Source organism: Pseudophryne corroboree, chromosome 3 (assembly GCF_028390025.1).
Source record: "Pseudophryne corroboree isolate aPseCor3 chromosome 3, aPseCor3.hap2, whole genome shotgun sequence".
NCBI lineage: Eukaryota > Metazoa > Chordata > Amphibia > Anura > Myobatrachidae > Pseudophryne > Pseudophryne corroboree.
Genome location: NC_086446.1, coordinates 439489979 through 439509404, shown reverse-complemented (window position 1 = coordinate 439509404; position 19426 = coordinate 439489979). Strand labels below are relative to the sequence as shown.

At 46.2% G+C, this 19426-nt stretch overlaps 9 non-coding genes across 9 annotated transcripts; 7 read left to right on the top strand and 2 right to left on the bottom strand.

Annotated features, from left to right (window-relative positions):
* Window positions 1-110: 110 nt before the first annotated feature.
* TRNAK-UUU (transfer RNA lysine (anticodon UUU)) lies at window positions 111-183 on the bottom strand. Its single transcript has one exon. It is a non-coding gene; the product is annotated as a tRNA-Lys (tRNA).
* Window positions 184-290: 107 nt separating this feature from the next.
* On the top strand, window positions 291-361 carry TRNAG-GCC (transfer RNA glycine (anticodon GCC)). The gene has a single exon. It is a non-coding gene; the product is annotated as a tRNA-Gly (tRNA).
* Window positions 362-2515: 2154 nt separating this feature from the next.
* TRNAG-GCC (transfer RNA glycine (anticodon GCC)) lies at window positions 2516-2586 on the top strand. The gene has a single exon. It is a non-coding gene; the product is annotated as a tRNA-Gly (tRNA).
* A 672-nt stretch (window positions 2587-3258) lies between these two features.
* Window positions 3259-3329, top strand: TRNAG-GCC (transfer RNA glycine (anticodon GCC)). The gene has a single exon. It is a non-coding gene; the product is annotated as a tRNA-Gly (tRNA).
* A 1414-nt stretch (window positions 3330-4743) lies between these two features.
* Window positions 4744-4814, top strand: TRNAG-GCC (transfer RNA glycine (anticodon GCC)). The gene has a single exon. It is a non-coding gene; the product is annotated as a tRNA-Gly (tRNA).
* Window positions 4815-6590: 1776 nt separating this feature from the next.
* On the top strand, window positions 6591-6662 carry TRNAG-GCC (transfer RNA glycine (anticodon GCC)). Its single transcript has one exon. It is a non-coding gene; the product is annotated as a tRNA-Gly (tRNA).
* Window positions 6663-6783: 121 nt separating this feature from the next.
* Window positions 6784-6856, bottom strand: TRNAK-CUU (transfer RNA lysine (anticodon CUU)). Its single transcript has one exon. It is a non-coding gene; the product is annotated as a tRNA-Lys (tRNA).
* A 5461-nt stretch (window positions 6857-12317) lies between these two features.
* Window positions 12318-12388, top strand: TRNAG-GCC (transfer RNA glycine (anticodon GCC)). Its single transcript has one exon. It is a non-coding gene; the product is annotated as a tRNA-Gly (tRNA).
* Window positions 12389-18992: 6604 nt separating this feature from the next.
* On the top strand, window positions 18993-19063 carry TRNAG-CCC (transfer RNA glycine (anticodon CCC)). Its single transcript has one exon. It is a non-coding gene; the product is annotated as a tRNA-Gly (tRNA).
* Window positions 19064-19426: the final 363 nt, after the last annotated feature.

The window sequence follows — 19426 nt, the reverse complement described above, 5'->3', positions numbered from 1 at the left end:
TTTTGCTGATATGGCAGTGTATTTTGTGAAAGTGAGGACAGCCATTTGCGCTGTGGTGGTGCAAGTATACAGTGTTCCACATACAATGGTACAGGAAAAGAAAAAACATCCGCCCAACGTGGGGATCGAACCAACGACCCTGAGATTAAAAGTCTCATGCTCTACCGACTGAGCTAGCCAGGCTTGGTTGAGAATGTATGGAGGTGATGGCAAGGCAAGGCATCCTGACACTCCTGCTTTGTTTCATACACTAAAGTACACGAGTAAGTGTAAAATTAAGTATCTGTGGAGCATTGGTGGTTCAGTGGTAGAATTTGCGCCTGCCACGCGGGAGGCCCGGGTTCGATTCCCGGCCAATGCAGTCCTGAGTTTTTGCTGATATGGCAGTGCATTTTGTGAAAGTGAGGACAGCCATTTGCGCTGTGGTGGTGCAAGTTGACAGTGTTCCACATACAATGGTACAGGAAAAGAAAAAAAACATCCGCCCAATGTGGGGCTCGAACCCACGACCCTGAGATTAAGAGTCTCATGCTTTACCGACTGAGTTAGCAATGCTTGGTAACCGAGGAGTTGTGGTGATGGCAAGGCAAGGCATCCTGACTCTCCTGCTTTGTTTTGTACACTAAAGTACATGAGTAAGTCTAAAATTAAGCATCTGTGGATCATCGGTGGTTCAGTGGTAGAAATCTAGCCGGCCACATGGGAGGCCGGGTTCAATTCCCGGTCAATACATTCCTGAGTTTTTGCTGATAGGGCAGTGCATTTTGTGAAAGTGAGGACAGCCATTTGCGCTGTGGTGATGCAAGTATACACTGTTCCACATACAATGGTACAGGAAGAGAAAAAAACAACTGCCCAACATGGAGCTCAAATACATGACCCTAAGATTAATAGTCTTATGCTCTAGCGACTGTGCTAGTCGGGCTTGGTTACGTAGGCTTGGATGTGATGGCAAGGCAAGGCATCCTGACACTCCTGCTTTGTTTTATACACTAAAGTACATGAGTAAGTGTAAAATTAGGCATCTGTGGAGCATTGGTGGTTCAGTGGTAGAATACTCGCCTGCCACGCGTGAGGCCCGGAATCGATTCCCAGCCAATGCAGTCCTGAGTTTTTGCTGATATGGCAGTGTATTTTGTGAAAGTGAGGACAGCCATTTGCGCTGTGGTGGTGCAAGTATACAGTGTTCCACATACAATGGTACAGGAAAAGAAAAAACATCCGCCCAAAGTGGGGCTCTAACCCACGACCCTGAGATTAAGAGTCTCATGCTCTACTGACTGAGCTAGCCAGGCTTGGTTGAGAATGTATGGAGGTGATGGCAAGGCAAGGCATCCTGACACTCCTGTTTTGTTTCATACACTAAAGTACACGAATAAGTGTAAAATTAGGTATCTGTGGAGCATTGGTGGTTCAGTCGTAGAATTCTCGCCTGCCACGCGGGAGGCCCGGGTTCGATTCTCAGCCAATGCAGTCTTAAGTGTTTGCTGATATGGCAGTGCATTTTGTGAAAGTGAGGACAGCCATTTGCGCTGTGGTGGTGCAAGTTGACAGTGTTCCACATACAATGGTACAGGAAAAGAAAAAAAACATCCGCCCAATGTGGGTCTCGAACCCACGACCCTGAGATTAAGAGTCTCATGCTTTACCAACTGAGTTAGCAATGCTTGGTAACCAAGGAGTTGTGGTGATGGCAAGGCAAGGCATCCTGACACTCCTGATTTGTTTATACACTAAAGTACACGAGTAAGTGTAAAATTAGGCATCCGTGGAGCATTGGTGGTTCAGTGGTATAATTCTCGCCTGCCACGCGGGAGTCCCGTGTTCGATTCCTGGCCAATGCAGTCCTGAGTTTTTGCTGATATGGCAGTGCATTTTGTGAAAGTGAGGACAGCCATTTGCGCTGTGGTGGTGCAAGTATACAGTGTTCCACATACAATGGTACAGGAAAAGAAAAAAAACATCCTGCCAATGTGGGGCTCGAACCCACAACCCTGAGATTAAGAGTCTCATGCTCCACCGACTGAGATATCCAGGCTTGGTAACGGAGCAGTTGAGGTGATGGCAAGGCAAGGCATTCTGACTCTCCTGCTTTATTTTGTACTCAAAAGTACATGAGTAAGTCTAAAATTAAGCATATGTGGATCATTGGTGGTTCAGTGGTAGAAATCTAGCCTGCCACGTGGGAGGCCGGGTTCAATTCCCGGCCAATACATTCCTGAGTTTTTGCTGATATGGCAGTGCATTTTGTGAAAGTGAGGACAGCCATTTGCGCTGTGGTGATGCAAGTATACACTGTTCCACATACATTGGTACAGGAAGAGAAAAAAACAACTGCCCAAAAAGGAGCTCAAATACATGACCCTAAGATTAAGAGTCTTATGCTCTAGCGACTGTGCTAGTCGGGCTTGTTTACGTAGGCTTGGAGGTGATGGCAAGGTAAGGCATCCTGACACTCCTGCTTTGTTTTATACACTAAAGTACATGAGTAAGTGTAAAATTATACATCTGTAGAGCATTGGTGGTTCAGTGGTAGAATTCTCACCTGCCATGTGGGAGGCCAGGGTTCGATTCCCTGCCAATGTAGTCCTGAGTTTTTGCTGATATGGCAGTGCATTTTGTGAAAGTGAGGACAGCCATTTGCGCTGTGGTGGTGCAAGTATACAGTGTTCCACATACAATGGTACAGAAAAAGAAAAAAAAACATCCGGCCAACGTGGGGCGCGAACCCACGACCCTGAGATTAAGAGACTCATGCTCCACCGACTGAGTTAGCCAGGCTTGGTAACGGAGCAGTGGAGGTGATGGCAAGGCAAGGCATCCTGACTCTCCTGCTTTGTTTTGTACACTAAAATTAACGACTAAGTCTAAAATTAAGCATCTGTGGATCATTGGTGGTTCAGTGGTAGAAATCTAGCCTGCCACGCGGGAGGCCGGGTTCAATTACCGGCCAATACATTCCTGAGTTTTTGCTGATATGGCAGTGCATTTTGTGAAAGTGAGGAAAGCCATTTGCGCTGTGGTGGTGCAAGTAAACATTGTTCCACATACAATGGTACAGGAAGAGAAAAAAACAACTGCCCAACATGGAGCTCAAATACATGACCCTAAGATTAAGAGTCTTATGTTCTAGCGACTGTGCTAGTCGGGCTTGGTTACGTAGGCTTGGAGGTGATGGCAAGGTAAGGCATCCTGACACTCCTGCTTTGTTTTATACACTAAAGTACATGAGTAAGTGTAAAATTATGCATCAGTGGAGCATTGGTGGTTCAGTGGTAGAATTCTCGCCTGCCATGTGGGAGGCCCGGGTTCGATTCCCGGCCAATGCAGTCCTGAGTTTTTGCTGATATGGCAGTGCATTTTGTGAAAGTGAGGACAGACATTTGCGCTGTGGTGGTGCAAGTATACAGTGTTCCACATACAATGGTACGGGAAAAGAAAAAAAACATCCTGCCAATGTGGGGCTCGAACCCACAACCCTGAGATTAACAGTCTCATGCTCCACCGACTGAGTTAGCCAGGCTTGGTAACGGAGCAGTTGAGGTGATGGCAAGGCAAGGCATTCTGACTCTCCTGCTTTGTTTTGTACTCAAAAATACATGAGTAAGTCTAAAATTAAGCATCTGTGGATCATTGGTGGTTCAGTGGTAGAAATCTAGCCTGCCACGTGGGAGGCTGGGTTCAATTCCCGGCCAATACATTCCTGAGTTTTTGCTGATATGGCAGTGCATTTTGTGAAAGTGAGGACAGCCATTTGCGCTGTGGTGATGCAAGTATACACTGTTCCACATACATTGGTACAGGAAGAGAAAAAAACAACTGCCCAAAATGGAGCTCAAATACATGACCCTAATATTAAGAGTCTTATGCTCTAGCGACTGTGCTAGTCGGGCTTGGTTACGTAGGCTTGGAGGTGATGGCAAGGTAAGGCATCCTGACACTCCTGCTTTGTTTTATACACTAAAGTACATGAGTAAGTAAAAAATGATGCATCTGTAGAGCATTGGTGGTTCAGTGGTAGCATTCTCGCCTGCCATGTGGGAGGCCTGGGTTCGATTCCCTGCCAATGTAGTCCTGAGTTTTTGCTGACATGGCAGTGCATTTTGTGAAAGTGAGGACAGCCATTTGCGCTGTGGTGGTGCAAGTATACAGTGTTCCACATACAATGGTACAGAAAAAGAAAAAAAAACATCCGGCCAATGTTGGGCTCGAACCCACAACCCTGAGATTAAGAGTCTCATGCTCCACCGACTGAGTTAGCCAGGCTTGGTAACGGAGCAGTTGAGGTGATGGCAAGGCAAGGCATTCTGACTCTCCTGCTTTGTTTTGTACACAAAAGTACATGAGTAAATCTAAAATTAAGCATCTGTGGATCATTGGTGGTTCAGTGGTAGAAATCTAGTCGGCCACGTGGGAGGCCGGGTTCAATTCCCGGCCAATACATTCCTGAGTTTTTGCTGATATGGCAGTGCATTTTGTGAAAGTGAGGACAGCCATTTGCGCTGTGGTGATGCAAGTATACACTGTTCCACATACATTGGTACAGGAAGAGAAAAAAACAACTGTCCAAAATGGAGCTCAAATACATGACCCTAAGATTAAGAGTCTTATGCTCTAGCGACTGTGCTAGTCGGGCTTGGTTACGTAGGCTTGGAGGTGATGGCAAGGTAAGGCATCCTGACACTCCTGCTTTGTTTTATACACTAAAGTACATGAGTAAGTGTAAACTTATGCACCAGTGGAGCATTGGTGGTTCAGTGGTAAAATTCTCGCCTGCCATGTGGGAGGCCCGGGTTCGATTCCCGGCCAATGCAGTCCTGATTTTTTGCTGATATGGCAGTGCATTTTGTGAAAGTGAGGACAGCCATTTGCGCTGTGGTGGTGCAAGTATACAGTGTTCCACATACATTGGTACAGGAAGAGAAAAAAACAACTGCCCAAAATGGAGCTCAAACACATGACCCTAAGATTAAGAGTTTTATGCTCTAGCGACTGTGCTAGTCGGGTTTGGTTACGTAGGCTTGGAGGTGATGGCAAGGGAAGGCATCCTGACACTCCTGCTTTGTTTTATACACTAAAGTACATGAGTAAGTGTAAAATTATGCATCAGTGGAGCATTGGTGGTTCGGTGGTAGAATTCTCGCCTGCCAGGTGGGAGGCCTGGGTTCGATTCCCGGCCAATGCAGTCCTGAGTTTTTGCTGATATGGCAGTGCATTTTGTGAAAGTGAGGAAAGCCATTTGCGCTGTGGTGGTGCAAGTAGACATTGTTCCACATACAATCGTACAGGAAGAGAAAAAAACAACTGCCCAACATGGAGCTCAAATACATGACCCTAAGATTAAGAGTCTTATGCTCTAGCGACTGTGCTAGTCGGGCTTAGTTACGTAGGCTTGGAGGTGATGGCAAGGCATCCTGACATTCCTGCTTTGTTTTATACACTAAAATACATGAGTAAGTGTAAAATCAGGCATCTGTGGAGCATTGGTCGTTCAGTGGTAGAATTCTCGCCTGCCACGCGGGAGGCCCGGAATCGATTCCCGGCCAATGCAGTCCTGAGTTTCTGCTGATATGGCAGTGCATTTTGTGAAAGAGAGGACAGCCATTTGCACTGTGGTGATGCAAGTATACACTGTTCCGCATACAATGGTACAGGAAGAGAAAAAAACAACTGCCCAACATGGAGCTCAAATACATGACCCTAAGATTAAGAGACTTATGCTCTAGCGACTGTGCTAGTCGGGCTTGGTTACGTAGGCTTGGAGGTGATGGCAAGGTAGGCATCCTGACACTTCTGCTTTGTTTTATACACTAAAGTACATGATTAAGTGTAAAATTAGGCATCTGTGGAGCATTGGTGGTTCAGTGGTAGAATTCTCGCCTTCCACGTGGGAGGCCCAGGTTCGATTCCCTGCCAATGCAGTCCTGAGTTTTTGCTGATATGGCAGTGCATTTTGTGAAAGTGAGGACAGCCATTTGCGCTGTGGTGGTGCAAGTATACAGTGTTCCACATACAATGGTACAGGAAAAGAAAAAATATCCTGCCAATGTGGGGCTCGAACCCACAACACTGAGATTAAGAGTCTCATGCTCCACCGACTGAGTTAGCCAAACTTGGTAACTGAGCAGTTGAGGTGATGGCAAGGCAAGGCATTCTGACTCTCCTGCTTTGTTTTGTACACAAAAGTACATGAGTAAGTCTAAAATTAAGCATCTGTGGATCATTGGTGGTTCAGTGGTAGAAACCTAGCCTACCACGTGGGAGGCCGGGTTCAATTCCCGGCCAATACATTCCTGAGTTTTTGCTGATATGGCAGTGCATTTTGTGAAAGTGAGGACAGCCATTTGCGCTGTGGTGATGCAAGTATACACTGTTCCACATACATTGGTACAGGAAGAGGAAAAAACAACTGCCCAAAATGGAGCTCAAACACATGACCCTAAGATTAAGAGTTTTATGCTCTAGCAACTGTGCTAGTCGGGCTTGGTTACGTAGGCTTGGAGGTGATGGCAAGGTAAGGCATCCTGACACTCCTGCTTTGTTTTATACACAAAAGTACATGAGTAAGTGTAAAATTAGGCATCTGTGGAGCATTGGTGGTTCAAGTGGTAGAATTCTCGCCTGCCGCGTGGGAGGCCTGGGTTCGATTCCCGGCCAATGCGGTCCTAAGTTTTTGCTGATATGGCAGTGCATTTTGTGAAAGTGAGGACAGCCATTTGCGCTGTGGTGGTGCAAGTATACAGTGTTCCACATACAATGGTATAGGATAAGAAAAAAAACACCCGCCCAACGTGGGGCTCGAACCCACGACCCTGAGATTAAGAGTCTCATGCTCTACCGACTGAGTTAGCCAGGCTTGGTAACAGAGCAGTTGAGGTGATGGCAAGGCAAGGCATCCTGACTCTCCTGCTTTGTTTTGTACACTAAAGTACACGAGTAAGTCTAAAATTAAGTATCTGTGGATCATTGGTGGTTCAGTGGTAGAAATCTAACCTGCCACGTGGGAGGCCGGGTTCAATTCCCGGCCAATACATTCCTGAGTTTTTGCCGATATGGCAGTGCATTTTATGTAAGTGAGGACAGCCATTTGCGCTGTGGTGATTCAAGTATACACTGTTCCGCATACAATAGTACAGGAAGAGAAAAAACAACTGCCCAACATGGAGCTCAAATACATGACCCTAAGATTAAGAGTCTTATGCTCTAGCGACTGTGCTAGTCGGGCTTGGTTACGTAGGCTTGGAGGTGATGGCAAGGTAAGGCATCCTGACACTCCTGCTTTGTTTTATACACTAAAGTACACTAGTAAGTGTAAAATTATGCATCCGTGGAGCATTGGTGGTTCAGTGGTAGAATTCTCACCTGCCATGTGGGAGGCCTGGGTTCGATTCCCAGCAAATGCAGTCCTGAGATTTTGCTGATATGGCAGTGCATTTTGTGAAAGTGAGTACAGCCATTTGCGCTGTGGTGGTGCAAGTATACAGTGTTCCACATACAATGATACAGGAAAAGAAAAAAAACATCCGCCCAATGTGGGGCTCGAACCCACGACCCTGAGATTAACAGTCTCATGCTCCACCGACTGAGTTAGCCAGGCTTGGTAACGGAGCAGTTGAGGTGATGGCAAGGTAAGGCATCCTGATTCACCTGCTTTGTTTTGTACACTAAAATACACGAGTAAGTCTAAAATTAAGCATCTGTGGATCATTGGTGGTTCAGTGGTAGAAATCTAGCCTGCCACGTGGGAGGCCGGGTTCAATTCCCGGCCAATACATTCCTGAGTTTTTGCTGATATGGCAGTGCATTTTGTGAAAGTGAGGACAGCCATTTGCGCTATGGTGATGCAAGTATACACTGTTCCACATACAATGGTACAGGAAGAGAAAAAAACAACTGCCCAAAATGGAGCTCAAATACATGACCCTAAGATTAAGAGTCTTATGCTCTAGCGACTGTGCTAGTCGGGCTTGGTTACGTAGGCTTGGAGGTGATGGCAAGGTAAGGCATCCTGACACTCCTGCTTTGTTTTATACACTAAAGTACACTAGTAAGTGTAAAATTATGCATCCGTGGAGCATTGGTGGTTCAGTGGTAGAATTCTCACCTGCCATGTGGGAGGCCTGGGTTCGATTCCCTGCCAATGTAGTCCTGAGTTTTTGCTGATATGGCAATGCATTTTGTGAAAGTGAGGAGAGCCATTTGCGCTGTGGTGGTGCAAGTATACAGTGTTCCACATACAATGGTACAGGAAAAGAAAAAAAAACATCCGGCCAATGAGGGGCTCGAACCCACGACCCTGAGATTAAGAGACTCATGCTCCACCGACTGAGTTAGCCAGGCTTGGTAACGGAGCAGTGGAGGTGATGGCAAGGCAAGGCATCCTGACTCTCCTGCTTTGTTTTGTACACTAAAATATACGAGTAAGTCTAAAATTAAGCATCTGTGGATCATTGGTGGTTCAGTGGTAGAAATCTAGCCTGCCACGCGGGACGCCGGGTTCAATTACCGGCCAATACATTCCTGAGTTTTTGCTGATATGGCAGTGCATTTTGTGAAAGTGAGGACAGCCATTTGCGCTGTGGTGATGCAAGTATACACTGTTCCACATACAATGGAATGGTACAGAAAGAGAAAAAAAACAACTGTTCAACATGGAGCTCAAATACATGACCCTAAGATTAAGAGTCTTATGCTCTAGCGACTGTGCTAGTCAGGCTTGGTTATGTAGGCATGGAGGTGAAGGGAAGGCATCCTGACACTCCTGCTTTGTTTTATACACTAAAGTACACGAGTAAGTGTAAAATTAGGCATCCGTGGAGCATTGGTGGTTCAGTGGTATAATTCTCGCCTGCCACGCGGGAGTCATGTGTTCGATTCCTGGCCAATGCAGTCCTGAGTTTTTGCTGATATGGCAGTGCATTTTGTGAAAGTGAGGAAAGCCATTTGCGCTGTGGTGGTGCAAGTAAACATTGTTCCACATACAATGGTACAGGAAGAGAAAAAAACAACTGCCCAACATGGAGCTCAAATACATGACCCTAAGATTAAGAGTCTTATGCACTAGCGACTGTGCTAATCGTGCTTGGTTACATAGGCTTGGAAGTGATGGCAAGGCAAGGCATCCTGACACTCCTGCTTTGTTTTATACACTAAAGTACATGAGTAAGTGTAAAATTAGGCATCTGTGGAGCATTGGTGGTACAGTGGTAGAATTCTCGCCTGCCACGTGGGAGTCCTGGGATCGATTCCCGGCCAATGCAGTCCTGATATGGCAGTGCATTTTGTGAAAGTGAGGACAGCCATTTGCGCTGTGGTGGTGCAAGTATACAGTGTTCCACATACAATGGTACAGGAAAAGAAAAAAAAACATCCGGCCAACGTGGGGCTCGAACCCACGACCCTGAGATTAAGAGACTCATGCTCCACTGACTGAGTTAGTCAGGCTTGGTAACGGAGCAGTGGAGGTGATGGCAAGGCAAGGCATCCTGACTCTCCTGCTTTGTTTTGTACACTAAAATATACGAGTAAGTCTAAAATTAAGCATCTGTGGATCATTGGTGGTTCAGTGGTAGAAATCTAGCCTGCCACGCGGGAGGCCGGGTTCAATTACCGGCCAATACATTCCTGAGTTTTTGCTGATATGGCAGTGCATTTTGTGAAAGTGAGGACAGCCATTTGCGCTGTGGTGATGCAAGTATACACTGTTCCACATACAATGGAATGGTACAGAAAGAGAAAAAAAACAACTGTTCAACATGGAGCTCAAATACATGACCCTAAGATTAAGAGTCTTATGCTCTAGCGACTGTGCTAGTCAGGCTTGGTTATGTAGGCATGGAGGTGAAGGCAAGGCATCCTGACACTCCTGCTTTGTTTTATACACTAAAGTACACGAGTAAGTGTAAAAATTAGGCATCCATGGAGCATTGGTGGTTCAGTGGTATAATTCTCGCCTGCCACGCGGGAGTCCTGTGTTCGATTCCTGGCCAATGCAGTCCTGAGTTTTTGCTGATATGGCAGTGCATTTTGTGAAAGTGAGGAAAGCCATTTGCGCTGTGGTGGTGCAAGTAAACATTGTTCCACATACAATGGTACAGGAAGAGAAAAAAACAACTGCCCAACATGGAGCTCAAATACATGACCCTAAGATTAAGAGTCTTATGCTCTAGCGCAGGCCTGGCCAACCTGTGGCTCTCCAGGTGTTGTGAAACTACACATCCCAGCATGCACTGCCACTGTTCTAGCATTCCCTAATAGGAAAACTGTGGCAAAGCATGATGGGACTTGTAGTTTTACAACAGCTGGAGAGCCACAGGTTGGCCAGGCCTGCTCTAGCGACTGTGCTAGTCGGGCTTGGTTACATAGGCTTGGAAGTGATGGCAAGGCAAGGCATCCTGACACTCCTGCTTTGTTTTATACACTAAAGTACATGAGTAAGTGTAAAATCAAGCATCTGTGGAGCATTGGTGGTTCAGTGGTAGAATTCTCGCCTGCCACGTGGGATGCCTGGGATTGATTCCCGGCCAATGCAGTCCTGAGTTTTTGCTGATATGGCAGTGCATTTTGTGAAAGTGAGGACAGCTATTTGCGCTGTGGTGGTGAGAGTATACAGTGTTCCACATACAATGGTACAGGAAAAGAAAAAAAAACATCCACCCAACATGGGGCTCGAACCCACGACCCTGAGATTAAGAGTCTCATACTCCACCAACTGAGTTAGCCAGGCTTGGTAACGGAGGAGTTAAGGTAATGGCAAGGCAAGGCATCCTTACTCTCCTGCTTTGTTTTGTACACTAAAGTACATGAGTAAGTGTAAAATTAAGCATCTGTGGATCATTGGTGGTTCAGTGGTAGAAATCTAGCCTGCCACGCAGGAGGCCGGGTTCAATTACCGGCCAATACATTCCTGAGTTTTTGCTGATATGGCAGTGCATTTTGTGAAAGTGAGGACAGCCATTTGTGCTGTGGTGGTGCAAGTATAGTGTTCCACATACAATGGTACAGGAAAAGAGAAAAAAAACATCCGCCCAACGTGGGGCTCGAACCCACGACCCTGAGATTAAGTGTTTTATGCTCCACCGACTGAGTTAGCCAGGCTTGGTAACAGGAGTTGAGGTGATGGCAAGGCAAGGCAAGGCAAGGCATCCTTACTCTCCTGCTTTGTTTTGTACACTAAAGTACATGAGTAAGTGTAAAATTAAGCATCTGTGGATCATTGGTGGTTCAGTGGTAGAAATCTAGCCTGCCACGCGGGAGGCCGGGTTCAATCACCGGCCAATACATTCCTGAGTTTTTGCTGATATGGCAGTGCATTTTGTGAAAGTGAGGACAGCCATTTGCGCTGTGGTGTTGCAAGTATACACTGTTCCACATACAATGGTACAGGAAGAGAAAAAAAACTGTCCAACATGGAGCTCAAATACATGACCCTAAGATTAAGAGTCGTATGCTCTAGCGACTGTGCTAGTCGGGCTTGGTTACGTAGGCTTGGAGGTGAAGGAAAGGCATCCTGACACTCCTGCTTTGTTTTATACACTAAAGTACACGAGTAAGTGTAAAATTAGGTATCTGTGGAGCATTGGTGGTTCAGTGGTAGAATTCTTGCCTGCCATGCAGGAGGCCTGAGTTCGATTCCTGGCCAATACAGTCTTGAGTTTTTGCTGATATGGCAGTGTATTTTGTGATAGTGAGGACAGCCATTTGCGCTGTGGTGGTGCAAGTATACAGTGTTCCACATACAATGGTACAGGAAAAGAAAAACAACATCCGGCCAATGTGGGGCTCGAACCCACGACCCTGAGATTAACAGTCTCAAGCTCCACCGACTGAGTTAGCCAGGCTTGGTAACGGAGCAGTTGAGGTGATGGCAAGGCAAGGCATCCTGACTCTCCTGCTTTGTTTTGTACACTAAAATACACGAGTAAGTCTAAAATTAAGCATCTGTGGATCATTGGTGGTTCAGTGGTAGAAATCTAGCCTGCCACGTGGGAGGCCGGGTTCAATTCCCGGCCAATACATTCCTGAGTTTTTGCTGATATGGCAGTGCATTTTGTGAAAGTGAGGACAGCCATTTGCGCTGTGGTGATGCAAGTATACACTGTTCCACATACAATGGTACAGGAAGAGAAAAAAACAACTGCCCAACATGGAGCTCAAATACATGACCCTAAGATTAAGAGTCTTATGCTCTAGCGACTGTGCTAGTCGGGCTTGGTTACGTAGGCTTGGAGGTGATGGCAAGGTAAGGCATCCTGACACTCCTGCTTTGTTTTATACACTAAAGTACATGAGTAAGTGTAAAATTATGCATCTGTGGAGCATTGGTGGTTCAGTGGTAGAATTCTCGCCTGCCATGTGGGAGGCCTGGGTTCGATTCCCGGCCAATGTAGTCCTGAGTTTTTGCTGATATGGCAGTGCATTTTGTGAAAGTGAGAACAGCCATTTGCGCTGTGGTTGTGCAAGTATACAGTGTTCCACATACAATGGTACAGGAAAAGAAAAAAAAACATCCGGTCAACGTGGGGCTCGAACCCACGACCCTGAGATTAAGAGACTCATGCTCCACCGACTGAGTTAGCCAGGCTTGGTAACGGAGCAGTGGAGGTGATGGCAAGGCAAGGCATCCTGACTCTCCTGCTTTGTTTTGTACACTAAAATATACGAGGAGGTCTAAAATTAAGCATCTGTGGATCATTGGTGGTTCAGTGGTAGAAATCTAGCCTGCCACGCGGGAGGCCGGGTTCAATTACCGACCAATACATTCCTGAGTTTTTGCTGATATGGCAGTGCATTTTGTGAAAGTGAGGACAGCCATTTGCGCTGTGGTGATGCAAGTATACACTGTTCCACATACAATGGAATGGTACAGAAAGAGAAAAAAAACAACTGTTCAACATGGAGCTCAAATACATGACCCTAAGATTAAGAGTCTTATGCTCTAGCGACTGTGCTAGTCAGGCTTGGTTATGTAGGCATGGAGGTGAAGGCAAGGCATCCTGACACTCCTGCTTTGTTTTATACACTAAAGTACACGAGTAAGTGTAAAAATAGGCATCCGTGGAGCATTGGTGGTTCAGTGGTATAATTCTTGCCTGCCACACGGGAGTCCCGTGTTCGATTCCTGGCCAATGCAGTCCTGAGTTTTTGCTGATATGGCAGTGCATTTTGTGAAAGTGAGGAAATCCATTTGCGCTGTGGTGGTGCAAGTAAACATTGTTCCACATACAATGGTACAGGAAGAGAAAAAAACAACTGCCCAACATGGAGCTCAAATACATGACCCTAAGATTAAGAGTCTTATGCTCTAGCGACTGTGCTAGTCGGGCTTGGTTACATAGGTTTGGAAGTGATGGCAAGGCAGGGCATCCTGACACTGCTGCTTTGTTTTATACACTAAAGTACATGAGTAAGTGTAAAACTAGGCATCTGTGGAGCATTGGTGGTTCAGTGGTAGAATTCTCGCCTGCCACGTGGGAGGCCTTTGTTCGATTCCCAGCCAATACAGTCCTGAGTTTTTGCTGATATCGCAGTGCATTTTGTGAAAGTGAGGACAGCCATTTGCGCTGTGGTGGTGCAAGTATACAGTGTTCCACATACAATGGAATGGTACAGGAAAAGAAAAAGAAACATCTGCCCAACGTGGGGCTTGAACTTACAACCTTGAAATTAAGAGTCTCATGCTTTACCGATTGAGTTAGCCAGGCTTGGTAACAGAGCAGTTGAGGTGATGGCAAGGCAAGGCATCCTGACTCTCCTGCTTTGTTTTGTACACTAAAGTACACGAGTAAGTCTAAAATTAAGCATCTGTGGATCATTGGTGGTTCAGTGGTAGAAATCTAGCCTGCCACGTGGGAGGCCGGGTTTAATTCCCGGCCAATACATTCCTGAGTTTTTGCTGATATGGCAGTGCATTTTGTGAAAGTGAGGACAGCCATTTGCGCTGTGGTGATGCAAGTATACACTGTTCCACATACAATGGTACAGGAAGAGAAAAAAACAACTGCCCAACATGGAGCTCAAATACATGACCCTAAGATTAAGAGTCTTATGCTCTAGCGACTGTGTTAGTCGGGCTTGGTTACGTAGGCTTGGAGGTGAAGGAAAGGCATCCTGACACTCATGCTTTGTTTTATACACTAAAGTACACGAGTAAGTATAAAATTAGGTATCCGTGGAGCATTTGTGGTTCAGTGGTAGAATTCTCGCCTGCCATGCGAGAGGCCCGTGTTCGATTCCAGGCCAATACAGTCCTGAGTTTTTGCTGATATGGCAGTGCATTTTGTGAAAGTGAGGACAGCCATTTGCACTGTGGTGGTGCAAGTAGACAGTGTTCCACATACAATGGTACAGGAAAAGAAAAAAAAAACATCCGCCCAATGTGGGGCTTAAAACCACGACCCTGAGATTAAGATACTCATGTTCTACCGATTGTGTTAGCCAAGCTTGGTAAGGGAGGAGTTGAGGTGATGGCAAGGCAAGGCATCCTGACTCTCCTGCTTTGTTTTGTACACTAAAGTACATGAGTAAGTCTAAAATTAAGCATCTGTGGATCATTGGTGCTTTAGTGGTAGAAATCTAGCCTGCCACGTGGGAGGCCGGGTTGAAAATTCCCGGCCAATACATTCCTGAGTTTTTGCTGATATCGCAGTGCATTTTGTGAAAGTGAGGACAGCCATTTGCGCTGTGGTGATGCAAGTATACACTGTTCCACATACAATGGTACAGGAAGAGAAAAAAACAACTGCCCAACATGGAGCTCAAATACATGACTCTAAGATTAAGAGTCTCATGCTCTAGCGACTGTGCTAGTCGGGCTTGGTTACGTAGGCATGGAGGTGATGGCAAGGCAAGGCATCCTGACACTTCTGCTTTGTTTTATACACTAAAGTACATGAGTAAGTGTAAAATGAGGCATCAGTGGAGCATTGGTGGTTCAGTGGTAGAATTCTTGCCTGCCACGTGGGAGGCCCGGGTTTGATTTCCGGCCAATGCAGTCTTGAGTTTTTGCTGATATGGCAGTGCATTTTGTGAAAGTGAGGACAGCCATTTGCGCTGTGGTGGTGCAAGTGTACAGTGTTCCACATACAATGGTACAGGAAAAGAAAAACATCCACCCAACGTGGGGCTCGAACCCACGACCCTGCGATTAAGAGTCTCATGCTCCACCAACTGAGTTAGCCAGGCTTGGTAACGGAGGAGTTGAGGTGATGGCAAGGCAAGGCATCCTTACTCTCCTGCTTTGTTTTGTACACTAAAGTACATGAGTAAGTGTAAAATTAAGCATCTGTGGATCATTGGTGGTTCAGTGGTAGAAATCTAGCCTGCCATGCGGGAGGCTGTGTTCAATTACCGGCCAATACATTCCTGAGTTTTTGCTGATATGGCAGTGCATTTTGTGAAAGTGAGGACAGCCATTTGCGCTGTGGTGGTGCAAGTATACAGTGTTCCACATTCAATGGTACAGGAAAAGAAAAAAAAACATCCGCCCAACGTGGGGCTCGAACCCACGACCCTTAGATTAAGAGTCTTATGCTTCACCGACTGAGTTAGCTAGGCTTGGTAACAGAGGAGATGAGGTGATTGCAAGGCAAGGCATCCTTACTATCCTGCTTTGTTTTGTACACTAAAGTACATGAGTAAGTGTAAAATTAAGCATCTGTGGATCATTGGTGGTTCAGTGGTAGAAATCTAGCCTGCCACGCGGGAGGCCGGGTTCAATCACCGGCCAATACATTCCTGAGTTTTTGCTGATATGGCAGTGCATTTTGTGAAAGTGAGGACAGCCATTTTCGCTGTGGTGTTGCAAGTATACACTGTTCCACATACAATGGTACAGGAAGAGAAAAAAAACTGTCCAGCATGGAGCTCAAATACATGACCCTAAGATTAAGAGTCGTATGCTCTAGCGACTGTGCTAGTCGGGCTTGGTTACGTAGGCTTGGAGGTGAAGGTAAGGCATCCTGACACTCCTGCTTTGTTTTACACACTAAAGTACACGAGTAAGTGTAAAATTAGGTATCTGTGGAGCATTGGTGGTTCAGTGGTAGAATTATTGCCTGCCATGCAGGAGGCCCGAGTTCGATTCCTGGCCAATACAGTCCTGAGTTTTTGCTGATATGGCAGTGCATTTTGTGAAAGTGAGGACAGTCATTTGAGCTGTGGTGGTGCAAGTAGACAGTGTTCCACATACAATGGTACAGGAAAAGAAAAAAAAACATCCGCCCAATGTGGGGCTCGAACCCACGACCCTGAGATTAAGATACTCATGTTCTACCAACTGAGTTAGCCAAGCTTGGTAAGGGAGGAGTTGAGGTGATGGCAAGGCAAGGCATCCTGACTCTCCTGCTTTGTTTTGTACACTAAAGTACATGAGTAAGTCTAAAATTAAGCATCTGTGGATCATTGGTGGTTCAGTGGTAGAAATCTAGCCTGCCACGTGGGAGGCCGGGTTCTATTCCCGGCCAATACATTCCTGAGTGTTTGCTGATATGGCAGTGCATTTTGTGAAAGTGAGGACAGCCATTTGCGCTGTGGTGATGCAAGTATACACTGTTCCACATACAATGGTACAGGAAAACAAAAAAAACATCCGCCCAACATGGGGCTCAAACCCACAACCCTGAGATTAAGAGTTTCATGCTCTACAGACTGAACTAGCCAGGCTTGGTTGCGAATATATGGAGGTGATGGCAAGGCAAGGCATCCTAACACTCCTGCTTTGTTTCTTACACTAAAGTACACGAGTAAGTGTAACATTATGTATCTGTGTAGCATTGGTGGTTCAGTGGTAGACTACTTGCCTGCCACGCGGTAAGCCCGGGTTCGATTCCCGGCCAATGCAGTCCCGAGTTTTTGCTGAAATGGCAGTGTATTTTGTGAGTGAGGACAGCTATTTGCACTGTGGTGGTGCAAGTAGACAGTGTTCCACATACAATGGTACAGGAAAAGAAAAAAAACATCCGGCCAATGTGGGGCTCGAACCCACGACCCTGAGATTAACAGTCTCATGCTCCACCGACTGAGTTAGCCAGGCTTGGTAACTGAGCAGTTGAGGTGATGGCAAGGCAAGGCATCCTGACTCTCCTGCTTTGTTTTGTACACTAAAGTACATGAGTAAGTCTAAAATTAAGCATCTGTGGATCATTGGTGGTTCAGTGGTAGAAATCTAGCCTGCCACGTGGGAGGCCGGGTTCAATTCCCGGCCAATACATTCCTGAGTGTTTGCTGATATGGCAGTGCATTTTGTGAAAGTGAGGACAGCCATTTGCGCTGTGGTGATGCAAGTATACACTGTTCCACATACAATGGTACAGGAAGAGAAAAAAACAACTGCCCAACATGGAGCTCAAATACATGACCCTAAGATTAAGAGTCTTATGCTCTAGTGACTGTGCTAGTCGGGCTTGGTTACGTAGGCTTGGAGGTGATGGCAAGGCAAGGAATCCTGACACTCCTGCTTTGTTTTATACACTAAAGTACATGAGTAAGTGTAAAATTAGGCATCTGTGGAGCATTGATGGTTCAGTGGTAGAATTCTCGCCTGCCACTTGGGTGGACCGGAATCGATTCCCGGCAAATGCAGTCCTGAGTTTTTGCTGATATGGCAGTGTATTTTGTGATAGTGAGGACAGCCATTTGCGCTGTGGTGGTGCAAGTATACAGTGTTCCACATACAATGGTACAGGAAAAGAAAAAAAACATCTGCCCAACGTGGGGCTCGAACTCATGACCCTGAGATTAAGAGTCTCATGCTCTACCGACTGAGTTAGCCAGGCTTGGTAACAGAGGAGTTGAGGTGTTGGCAAGGCAAGGTATCCTGACTCTCCTGCTTTGTTTTGTACACTAAAGTACACGAGTAAGTCTAAAATTAAGAATCTTTGGATCGTTTTTGGTTCAGTGGTAGAAATCTAGCCTGCCACGCGGGCGGCTGGGTTCAATTAAAGGCCAATACATTCCTGAGTTTATGCTGATATGGCAGTGCATTTTGTGAAAGTGAGGACAGCCATTTGTGCTGTGGTGGTGCAAGTATACAGTGTTCCAAATACAATGGTACAGGAAAACAAAAAAAACATCCGCCCAACATGGGGCTCAAACCCACAACCCTGAGATTAAGAGTTTCATGCTCTACAGACTGAACTAGCCAGGCTTGGTTGCGAATATATGTAGGTGATGGCAAGGCAAGGCATCCTAACACTCCTGCTTTGTTTCTTACACTAAAGTACACGAGTAAGTGTAACATTATGTATCTGTGGAGCATTGGTGGTTCAGTGGTAGACTTCTCGCCTGCCACGCGGTAAGCCCGGGTTCGATTCCCGGCCAATGCAGTCCTGAGTTTTTGCTGAAATGGCAGTGTATTTTGTGAGTGAGGACAGCTATTTGCACTGTGGTGGTGCAAGTAGACAGTGTTCCACATACAATGGTACAGGAAAAGAAAAAAAACATCCGGCCAATGTGGGGCTCGAACCCACGACCCTGAGATTAACAGTCTCATGCTCCACCGACTGAGTTAGCCAGGCTTGGTAACGGAGCAGTTGAGGTGATGGCAAGGCAAGGCATCCTGACTCTCCTGCTTTGTTTTGTACACTAAAATACACGAGTAAGTCTAAAATTAAGCATCTGTGGATCATTGGTGGTTCAGTGGTAGAAATCTAGCCTGCCACGTGGGAGGCCGGGTTCAATTCCCGGCCAATACATTCCTGAGTTTTTGCTGATATGGCAGTGCATTTTGTGAAAGTGAGGACAGCCATTTGCGCTGTGGTGATGCAAGTATACACTGTTCCACATACAATGGTACAGGAAGAGAAAAAAACAACTGCCCAACATGGAGCTCAAATACATGACCCTAAGATTAAGAGTCTTATGCTCTAGCGACTGTGCTAGTCGGGCTTGGTTACGTAGGCTTGGAGGTGATGGCAAGGTAAGGCATCCTGACACTCCTGCTTTGTTTTATACACTAAAGTACATGAGTAAGTGTAAAATTATGCATCTGTGGAGCATTGGTGGTTCAGTGGTAGAATTCTCACCTCCCATGTGGGAGGCCTGGGTTCGATTCCCGGCCAATGTAGTCCTGAGATTTTGCTGATATGGCAGTGCATTTTGTGAAAGTGAGAACAGCCATTTGCGCTGTGGTTGTGCAAGTATACAGTGTTCCACATACAATGGTACAGGAAAAGAAAAAAAAACATCCGGTCAACGTGGGGCTCGAACCCACGACCCTGAGATTAAGAGACTCATGCTCCACCGACTGAGTTAGCCAGGCTTGGTAACGGAGCAGTGGAGGTGATGGCAAGGCAAGGCATCCTGACTCTCCTGCTTTGTTTTGTACACTAAAATATACGAGGAGGTCTAAAATTAAGCATCTGTGGATCATTGGTGGTTCAGTGGTAGAAATCTAGCCTGCCACGCGGGAGGCCGGGTTCAATTACCG